Below are 9,333 nucleotides of genomic sequence, written 5' to 3'. Positions count from 1 at the left end.
TAATGTGAGTACTAGTTAGGTTGATTCCTTGTACTATTCCGCAACAACAACAAAATGATGTCCTTGTCTTGATCTTAACATGTTCTGCAAACAACAATCTTTTCGAAGATTCGGTGGTTAGACTTAGCTCTGTCGATGACCAAGTGTGCATGGAAATAATATACCAAAAAGCACATATAGAAGTTTTATCCCTACAAGGCACAGGTTATGGGAGCAGATCACCTGCACTTGCGACTTGCAAGCCATACCCTCAAGCAATGCCCAATCAGATGCAATACTGAGAATGGAATCTCGGCACAGAAGGTCGCATAGCAAAGTAGAAATTCAACTATTACTGAGTGTTGTCGCGATTCGACTGTATTTCTACTTTCCATCTTTAATTAGGGTGTGGTCTTCAGCTTTGGAAATGTTTGTTGCACAAAAGGTAGCACTTCAGTTTTGGGAATATTTGTTGCCTCGTTATACAGTACAATACAAACAGGGCAGCTTCTTTTCCTATCATCTTAGCCAATGGTTTCTACGAGGCCTAGTATCTCAACACGGGTGCCTGAAACTACATGAGCGGCGCGAAGACCCTCTTCGCCGAGCTCGGCAAGAACATCTCCAGCAACTTCAAATTCAGTGATGACCCAACCTTGGTCGATAACACGGGTTGAGTGTCACCCAATGCGCTGCTGAGAAGCAAGGCAGTAGAGGAGGTCATGAGATGAGCGCCTTGACTTTGGGCTCCAGTGCTTGTAGGAGATCATCACCGACGGAATTGCTGTACATTCTTCAGTTTGTCATGGACATGGCCCAAGTGCCAACGTACACCTGAAACCAACAAAACTGTTCATCAGTAAATTCATCCTGCTTAGATCAGATGTGCATTGCAGGGTCCAGACTAAAAAACGTAAATAATTAATCAAAATAAGCTTCTAATTCATTCTGCTTATAGGATGATGAAGATGGATGTCTAATTCATTTTTACGAGCAAACTTCCTTTTCAACTTCACTTTCTTAACTTGGCCGAAAGCTGAAACAAATGTCCACCATATAAAAGCAGGCAGATACATGAATGCAACATAAGGTGCCTCACGTGTTAATGAAGGTCATGATAATCAATCGAATGTACTCGAAATAGTAGAGCCAGGCAACCAGCAAATTAATGTGTAGTCCTGGTTGGCCTTGGCCACAGATTCCAAATGCCATGATGTAACATGGTAACATCAAGCATACCATGTGGGGCTGGTTCCAATGATCTGCTGCGTGGTTTCACTGAATAACAAACCTAGAGCAAAATAACAAGTATACTTCAGCAACAAACCTAGTACTCACTGCCATCCTTTTTTCACAGTGAAACTGCATCATGAGACAGATTGTAGTAACTAGTGACTTTTATGTTTCTCCTATATTTAAAAATAATATCTCATATGCTGAACAGTCAAGTACAAATAGAAAATACCAGCCAATTCAATGATTAACAGAGGAAGTGATAGAATAATAAACTGTCTGAGAGCAAAGCAGTGCATTACCATGTTTCCAGTTTACAGCATTTTTTTATCGAACAATACCGGAGAGCCTAGTTAACAACATTGATTGATATCCCCCGCAAAAAAAACTAAATTGATTGATATGTGCTGATCAGAATAAGCACGGGGGTGAATTAATGGAACTGGACAAGATGTGATGCGTAATCAAATAGGAGAAAATATACTTGAACCTTTTCATCAGTTAATCAGAAAGTAACTGAGAAGATATAATATCACCAAATACTACATCACGGAGCCACTGAAAAAGCTAATCAGGATAAAAATAGGAGCAAGAAAGAAAAGAAAACATACCCCATGGTAAGGTTTGCACTCACCGCCAGTTGATATGGCATAGCTCAGAGTCAGCCAGCAACTAGAAGACACAAGAATAAGCGAAAGGTCATAATGCCCCTGATAAACAAAAAGAGTTGCCACTTTCAACATGGTTTCCTTGGTCCATCCATCATGCAGCTAGAGTAGCTTGCGGAAAGCCAAATGGGTGAATGAAACTTGCACAAAATATGCTGGTGACAGGAGCGCAGAAATATGTACAACATGTCAACACCTCGGGTGGCTGCAGTCTGCAGACAGATGAATTACTTTAGCAAGAAGAGGGTGAGCATGTAAACTGATTCTCTAGGCAAAATGCTTCAAAAGTGTACCTTAGAAGTAAACACTGGTGATTAATTCGCATACTGATGATCAATCCTGACCTTTAGCTTCTCTGTTGCTACAATTCTGCCGTGCATGCCTAGTTCCTCACTGCAATAAAATAACTCAAGGTGCCTGAGCGACGGTGGGAGGCCCATGTCTGGCAGCCTTGTGATGCTCTGACAATGACATATAGATAACCTCTCAAGGGAGGTCAGGCTGTGCAGGTTTTCAGGAAGTGACAAGAGATTCGGGTAATGGCGAAATCGAAGTTCTTGGAGGGAGGTTAGAAGTTGTAACCCTCTCTCTTGTTCCCCTGTTAGGTTCACCAAGCTCTCTCTCTCTGTTCAACACTCCGAGAACAAAACTCTAGGTGTGTTAGAGATGTGAGCTGTTTGTATGAGGGCATGGAAAGGACAGATGCGTCATCAATCTCCAGAGTTTCCAGTCTAGACCAGATCTCAGAGGCCCCTTGCTGATGCGACACAAGCTCCAAACAGGAAGCTAGGCCAGGGGATTTAAATACTTTCAAGGATGTCAGGTTTCTACAGAACTGGAGGCCCTCGATCGACACAAGCGAGTTGGGGTGTCCAATTTCCAACTCTTTCAGTGTCGTGCAGCATCCCAGCTGTAGAGACGTCAATTCTGGACTGTTCCGTATTGCTAATTTGGTGATGGCAGGGAGGCAGGTCAGAAGACGGGACTGGACCCTATCTGTGAGAGCATAAATCTCAAGTTTATCAAGTGACGGAGGAAGCAGCTGAATTTGATTGCCACCTTGTTCTTGCTCCTGCAGTTTGAGCTCCCATGCACAAGACAGCTTGGGATACAACCAGATATGCAAGCTTCGAAGGGAGGTCAGGAACTGCAAGCCCTCCAGTACAGCCAGCTTACGACAACGCCAGATTTGCAGCTCCTGTAGAGCCGTACAAGAATGCAGCTGTACAGACTTCAAACATGGACTATCTGATAGACTTAGCTTTTTGAGGTGGAGAAGGCCTTGAGGAGTGAAGGACTGCAAGTTCTCTGGGAGAGAACCGATAGTAAGGTCTTCAAGTGATGGTGAGAGCAATCCAACTTCCATGGTACCATCATCTTTCGTTTCACCAACCAACGATGAGATCAGCTTGGGGCAATCATCAAGGACTAGCTCCCTAAGAGAGGTGAATCTTGTAGAATCTCTATTACTCCCAAAGAACTTCAGATCTAAGCTTTGCTGAATCCATAGCATCTTGAGAGAACATATGATATTATATGGAAGTTTCAATTCATGCTCATCTTGGGCCGAGGTCATCACTGCTGAAGCCAAACTGCTGGTTCCTTCCGTTTCTGTAGGCTGACTAATTGATAGAAACTTTATATTCGGGCAGTCCCTTAATTGTAACTCCTCAAGGGACAGTGAATGTGAAAGAAGTTGAGATAGCCACCTCCCAGTTACGCCACATCTGTCAATGTGGACACGTTTGAGAGATGAGAGGACAACCTCTGGTATAATGTTTGACATAGTCAGATTAGGGCAGTCGTCTATAACTAACACCTGTAAAGCGATGAGGTGGCTGAAAGCTTCACTTGAAAGAGAGGCCAGATTTGGACAGTTTCTTATTTGAAACAATGTTATGCCCCCAAGGTTACTGAATGCCAGGATACTATCATCTAGCACACTCAACTCATTATCTTCGATAGTGAACCATCTATGGTCTATACTTATTTTTGCAAGTCCCTGAAATCCCCTGATGGATAACTCGGAAATCAAAGCAGAAGGCGGAAGAGGGTGTGACACTATCAAACAAGGGCAATCATGGATGGTAAGTCTACGCAGACTAGACGGCAATCCCATTTGATCTCCTTGGGACGTTAGACTGCTGCAAAATTCCAGGCTTGTCATTTTAGTCAACACTAACTTCTCCAGAGAAGGAACTGACACTCTGACAACATGTAGGTCCATCAACTCCAACTCCTTGAGCACCTCCATTTCTCTTAGTGGAAGGATTGGCCAGTTGCTGCAACATCATTTATAAAATAAGTTCCAACAATTTGCAAATGTATTGAACAGGAAAAATTTGCGACAAGGAAAGTACTTTAATATATGAGGACACTGCCCGATGGAGAGTTTCCTAAGAGATGGAAACCATGATTTTTGCTCAGCGTCGAAAGAAGAGTAACTCTGGAAAAGAGTGCACTCATTCAATTGAGGACAGTTCTTGATCATCAAAACCCTTAGACGGGATGTCAATTCCATTCCAAAAGAACCGATACATTTTTTCAGTTTTGGCATATCAATCAAGATCAACTCTTCCAAGGAAGAAACTGAGATTTCCGTTAAATTCAACATTCTGATCAATGTCAGCTTCCTAAGGAAAGGAAGCATTTCAGGAGTTGGAAGCATTTGCAATTCCCTGCACTTCTCTAGATGAAGTATCTGCAGCAAGGTAACTAAGGAAGTATTAGAAAGCCAGGTTGGGGAGGTAGCACCACCGTATCCAGTTATTTCTAGAGTTTTGAGATCCAGATGTGGTTGAAGACCTTCAAGCACATCCTTTGCTACGTCTGGCTGAAGGCTCGTGCTGTTATCCTGCCATGACAAGGACAAAGTTTCTAGATACTCTTTGTCTAACAGCCTGGCCCCACTGGCCTCTTCTTTAGTCCTCACGTTTTCAAGTTGAGAAATTTCAAGTAGCACAAGCTCATTCAGAGACTGAAGTTCACTTATCTCAAAATTACTGACATTTTGAACCTTGAAATTTAGTTCCTGAAGAGAGGTCATGTTGCCAACACAAGCTATTGCCTGATGCACTTTCTCATGAGAAATAAGATGGCGCAAATTAACAAGATTATAAATATCATTAGGCACAGCAAAATTGCCTGAAATACCCAAATTCAATACTTGAAGGTGATAAAATCTTGTCGATGCTTGAGGAAACACAGTGACAGTGTTGTTGTAGACTCTATATAACAATCTGTCTGTAAGGTCAACATGAATATATTCAAGATAGCGAAGATGGTATGGATTTAACAGACTCTGTATAGAGCTGACGTCAGCCTCTGTCACATAAATTCTTAGGATCCGCAAACATTTTGCCTTTTTGCATAAAGTACGTAAGGGCCCTAATAAATTTATGCTGCTTCGCCCAAACAACATCAAAGTCCTCAATTTTTGCGAAGGTCCAACCTTCTGAAGTATTTGATCAAACTTCTCAATAGGAAAACTGCCAGGTTTATCTTTATCAAAAGCAGTAGTTATGATTGACAAATGGCGAACACTTGATCGAATTTCCTCATGTTTCAATCCATGTACAGTTGCACACTCGTTTGATGAAACTTTCCCTGCCAATTCATGCATTAGATCATGCATAACATACTTTGAGCCAACCTTTTGGAAGAAGCACAAATCAACTAATCTATCCAAATATCGCTGCCCTGTTTCCTCCAATTTCATGGTAGTGTCTTCACACCGCACAAAATTCTGTGATATCCAAGCATGGACCAATTCTTTCCCATCAAATTGTTTGTCCTCTGGAAATAAAGAGCAATATGAGAAACAGTGTTGAAGGTGGACTGGTAGATAATCATAACTGAGCTTCAAGACGGGTAAAATATCATTGGCATCGTCTTGAAGAGATCTCCATTTGAACCGAACTGTCCTCCAATGCTTATGACGACACTTGTGTTCAAAAGTGCACCAACACTTTGAGCAGCAAGTGGGCAGCCCTTTAGTGCTTTAGCAATCTGTTTGCCAATAGACTGCAAATAAGGATCACCCTCATAGTTCTCATTACCAAATGCACATGCCTTGAATAACAGCCAAAATTCCTTTTCATTGAGGCCACTCATTCTGACTTCATCCATCGTTTGTATCATTTCTGCAACTGATTTCATTCTGGTTGTTGCTAGTATCATGCAACCACTTGCTTGATTACCTTTTAATGGAGCCAAGAGTTTAATCCATCCAATCTTGTCCTTGTCTTCCCACATGTCATCCAATACGAGCAGAAATCTTTTCTTTCTGATGTACTTCAAAAGGATCTCCTGTAGTACATTGAAATTGCTTACATTTTCGTACTCTTGTCTATCTTTACAGACATGCTCTAAGATCTCAATTGTCAGTCTCCTTTCGCTGAAGTTTGTGGATACACAAATCCACATTTTCAAATCGAAATGATTTGTAATTCTTTCATCATGGTATACATATCTAGCAAGTGTCGTCTTCCCAATGCCACCAATGCAAACCACTGGTAAAATATTCAGATCACTAGATCCCCCCTTTATCAATAGATCTATTATCTCATCTCTTTCTGCATCCCTCCCGTACACCTGACGTTCAATTGAATGAGAAGTTGTCATGTGAGCATTTCTGGTAATATTCTGACTCTTACTTGATGCTGCCATGGGGCGCAAGATCTCAAGCTGAAGAGCCCCCTGCACAGAATTGCCATTACTGTGTAGAAGATTCACTATTACATTGATCCTCTTAGAAATGTTATCTTTAATCTCAAAAGGCAGTATGTTACAATGAGCTGGCCCTTCCTCTTCACGTTTCCTTTTTCTACCGCGTGAGATCCAATCAGTTATTTGGCTTGTGGCGCTGAGTACTAATTTAACAACAGAAGATAGAGTGGATGAGGACACATAGCTTCCATCAGGATTAGTACCAGTAGGAGCAGTACAGCCTTTCCCTGCATAAGAGAACACTCAGTTATTTGGGGACAAGCAAATGAAAGCCACTTAAGTAAAAGCAAATATCATCGTGCAAGTACTAATAATTAATAAAAGTTTCAAAAAAAAGTTGAATCGTTAAAAAAAATCAAAAATAAGCAAGAGATAATCTGAGGGGTGGTGACTACGATATTCAGCTGCTCTTGGTTACATATTACGCCTATATAAAGAAACTGAAAGCAATAAAAATGGAAGAAGAGAGGTGAGTGAATCACCTCTTTCGATCCGTTGCTGGAGTCGGTAATAGTCGAGCTCGTCCATCACGTCCTCTGAGTCATAAAGCAGTTCTTTGAGATCAGCCAGTGACTGGGCCAGAGGCATGTTGTCAATCCTCCTTCCCCTGGCAGCAGCAAGAACCATCTCCACGTACCTCATCTCAAATTTGAGCTTCTCCACATCTTCAGCAAGCCCGATTTCATGAGTCCATGCTTCCATCTGTCCAGTGAAGAAGCTCCCAAGGATGCTTTCCACCAGCCATCCTATTGCTGTGTCAACAACCGTGCCAAGCAATCCTGACATCTCTCCCGGGCACACCTAAGGCATCACAACAACGGCAAGAGCAAAAGCAGGAATATGCATTGGACCTAGCAGGCTTGAATATGCATTGGACCAAACCACCTAAGACATAGTACGACGCATATTTTATTGATTAAATGGTACAAGCAGTACAGGACAAAACATCACAAAGCATCATTTATATCGCCAGGCTTAAACTAGATCCTCGTTGAGATGCTTGATTATTTCTGATACGTATGTACAACCTTGTATCTATCGACACATTTTGGCATATGTAGAGCTGCTGAAACTATGTAAAATCTCCCACAGTAGTCGGAGGGGAAAACAAAAATACCTCCAATCTAAGACAAAGCAGAGGCGTCTATTCCAAGGAATGTACAAAGTGCTATGCTGTGTAGGATACTTTTCCAAATTCCCAACGTAGTAGGAAACCATAATTAACCAGACAACACATTCAGTTGTTGAATTTGGCTAGGGAGGCAACATGTGATGCCAAATCACCAGCGGCATTTTTTATACCTTACCTGTGGGTCGACCAGCTCGAAGCTGAAATGAGCATGAGTTGTCAGGGCCAGGGCCAGGGGAGCCCCGTGGGGGCGATGAGCCAGTCAATCATTTGAGAAGATGCTCGGGTGGAGACTGCCGAGTGCCGACGTTGATGCCTGCGGCAAGGGCACCCGCGCGTGGATCCTGCATAGACCCGGCGCAGGTTCTCCGGCGTGGCATTTCCCCGAACACATCAAGGGCGCAGACGCACCGAACGGCCGCGCGGCGCCAACGTTGGCGGGATGCGGTGAGGCGCGCGCTCTTCCGCACGCCGGGGTAGGTGGGCTCACCGCGCGCGCTTGCGGCATGAGTGGCGCGATGGCGGGCGGGTGGAACGGCGGGGAAGCGCGCGAAGGGAGGAGTATCCATCTGACTCTGAGGGCGAGAAGGCAGCGGCGCCGAGTGCCGAGGCCCGTCGTGACTGAACATGGGCCGGAGTTTCTGGCTGGAGCAGCACGCCTGAAGTACATTGTGTTACTCCAAATTAAATATACATGGTTTGAAAATGTATGCTAGGATGAAGCTAATTTGGTGTTGTACATACCTGTATGTTTTTCTACAAATTCGGTCAAATTTAAAGAAGTTTGACTTAGGACAAACCTAGAAGTTCAAATATTTTGAAACGAAGGGAGTAGCTGCATATCAGGTGTAGTATTGCCAACTTATGCGTGATCGATTTTAAAGCTCTACTCCCTCCGTCCCAAAATAGTTTTAACGGATTTGCTATTTCTCAAGTGCAGTAGTAGTTGAATTTGTTTCTTATTCAACCTCTGTCACACCTTTCGGGTGAATATCTGGTGCACCGGAGCTTGTGCTGCTACCGATGCATCGAACTCACATTGTGCTTTTAAAATGTTTAAATAAATCTGAAAAAAATTAGCACACTCACACAACATCAATGTAGGTTGTCATAAAATTTCAAGTCAAAAATTAAAACATAACTCGAAAAACAAAAATGATAAATTCAACATTGAATAGTACATAACATAACTTGGGCTTTAGGTTTGGCTCATTATCACACTGATGTCAAATTTATCATTTTTGTATCTCAAAATATATTTCAAATTTGTATACGAAATTTTGGGAAATCATACATTGATGTTGCATTAACGTGCTAGTTTTTTTTCCAGACTTTTTAAAATATTCTATGCATCCGGTGCACCGGTAGCACCACAAGTGCGGGTGCACCAGATACATTCCCTCCTTCCTCCTTTCTTCTTCTTCCTTCCCTCTTGGCTGGACTTTGCCAGAGAACTTGCCCCACCATCTATCTTAGGGTGAAGTAATGGCCCCATTATGTATCTTAGGGGTGAGGGTGCAGGGATCGCCCGAGTTCTCCATTGGTGCAGTGGGACTTAGAAGGATGGCCAGGGTGGCAGCCAACAACGATGAGGGG

The 9,333-nt window shown here is 42.8% G+C and overlaps 1 pseudogene; it reads right to left on the bottom strand.

Annotated features, from left to right (window-relative positions):
- Nucleotides 1–303: 303 nt before the first annotated feature.
- On the bottom strand, nt 304–8,254 carry LOC119365702 (annotated as a pseudogene).
- Nucleotides 8,255–9,333: the final 1,079 nt, after the last annotated feature.

This window comes from Triticum dicoccoides, chromosome 2B, assembly GCF_002162155.2.
Source record: "Triticum dicoccoides isolate Atlit2015 ecotype Zavitan chromosome 2B, WEW_v2.0, whole genome shotgun sequence".
Classification (NCBI taxonomy): Eukaryota; Viridiplantae; Streptophyta; class Magnoliopsida; order Poales; family Poaceae; genus Triticum; species Triticum dicoccoides.
Note: the sequence above shows the minus strand (reverse complement) of the source record. Positions and strands in the feature narration are given on the sequence as shown.